We start from the raw sequence: 1,590 nt of genomic DNA on the forward strand, positions 1-1,590 counted from the left end.
TTAAATCAGTGTTGGATAAATTAAATTAAAACTCCATTTTAAAATAGAAGAAAGTGGGGTTCTGTGTTTTTGAAAGAAATTTCAGTGTTTTCTTTCAGTTCCAATGGCAATTTTTATGAAAAAATAGCAATTATTAACTAAGTGTTCCTATATAGAAGAATTTTTCTCAACAAGAATATATTTTGTATACGTTTTGAATGTATTCTGTATAGGTAAGGAAAAACGTACGCTATGTTTACTCATTATTCATCTTCTAAATATTTACCAAGGGCCCAGGGTATAGAACTGTAGGGCATGCAACAGGTGAGTGGTGCCAAGTAAATAGTATTAGTCCTTGATCTTAAAGACTATAACCTGAAATGAATAAACTCTAACAACAACAGGAAGAGTCCATGAAAAAGGCAAGGATGTTTAAGAACACTTGCATTTATCTGAATCAGAAATGCTCCCACATCCAGTCATGGCCAAGTAAGCTCTGTCGGACCAATCCATCCACTGATAATAACTTGAGACTCTGGAAGAAGCAAGATAACTTCTTGAAGACATTAGAGAGTGAATGAAAGCAGTCATACTGGAGAGGTTGGTTACTTGGAAGAAAAAGATTTCAGGAGAAGTTTAAGTTTGTTTTACAGCTCTTATCCTGAGGGCAAGCCATAGTCAACACTGTGTAGGAAGTTTAGATATTGAACAGAAATCTGATCTTACTGAGGAAAGGATTTGGGTTGATGACAGCTACTAGAAAGTAAAAGGGAATCTTGAAAAGAGATAGAGAAGGTGAGACTAAATTCTACTTAAAACCTATACCGAAATCTCTGGATGACCTTGAACTATGCAAGTGAAAGTTCAGACTCTAAGCAGCCCAGCTAACCTAAAATAAGTGAGCTTGTATTTGGGCTACCACATAGCACGGGGAGACAGAGCTTTTACTCTGAGCTAAGCCAGGAAACTGCCTGTTTAAAAAAAAAATGGTGTTCTTTGGAGACACGTAATATAATCTAGAGTTCCTACAAAGTTTCTATCATTCATAATTTCCACAATGAAATCCGAAATTCCTTATTATAAAAAGAAACAGGAAAACAAGAGCCATTTCAAGAGAAAAGAACATCAGTGGAAACTAATCCTGGGATGACCCATGTTTGAATAAAGATATAAGAAGTTTAAAATAGTTATGCTGAAGGTTGAAAAGGAAAATATAGTGAATGAAAACATGGGAAGCATCAGTCAAGAGATAAATAAAAATTTTGGAACTGAAAAATAAAATACACAAAATAAAAAATGTGCTGTGTGTCTTAACAACAGCACGGATACGACTTACAAGAGAATCAGATGACCTGAAGATAAACCATTACAAATGATATAATCTGAAGAAAAAGGAAAAAAATTGTAATAAATGATCAGAGCCTCAGTACCCTGTAAGCCAATAAAAAAAGGAGGAGTGCAATGAGAGAATGGATGAGAAAAGACTATTTGAAGAAATAATGGCTAAAAACCCTCCAAATTTGGTTAAAGATATAAATTTTCTGGTTCAAGAAGTTCAGACAGCTCCAAGCAAAATATGCAAAACATAAACTGCAGGTCTGGAAATATTAT

The sequence above is a fragment of the Lontra canadensis genome, unplaced genomic scaffold, assembly GCF_010015895.1.
Source record: "Lontra canadensis isolate GAN:19392208 unplaced genomic scaffold, GSC_riverotter_1.0 scaffold3, whole genome shotgun sequence".
NCBI lineage: Eukaryota > Metazoa > Chordata > Mammalia > Carnivora > Mustelidae > Lontra > Lontra canadensis.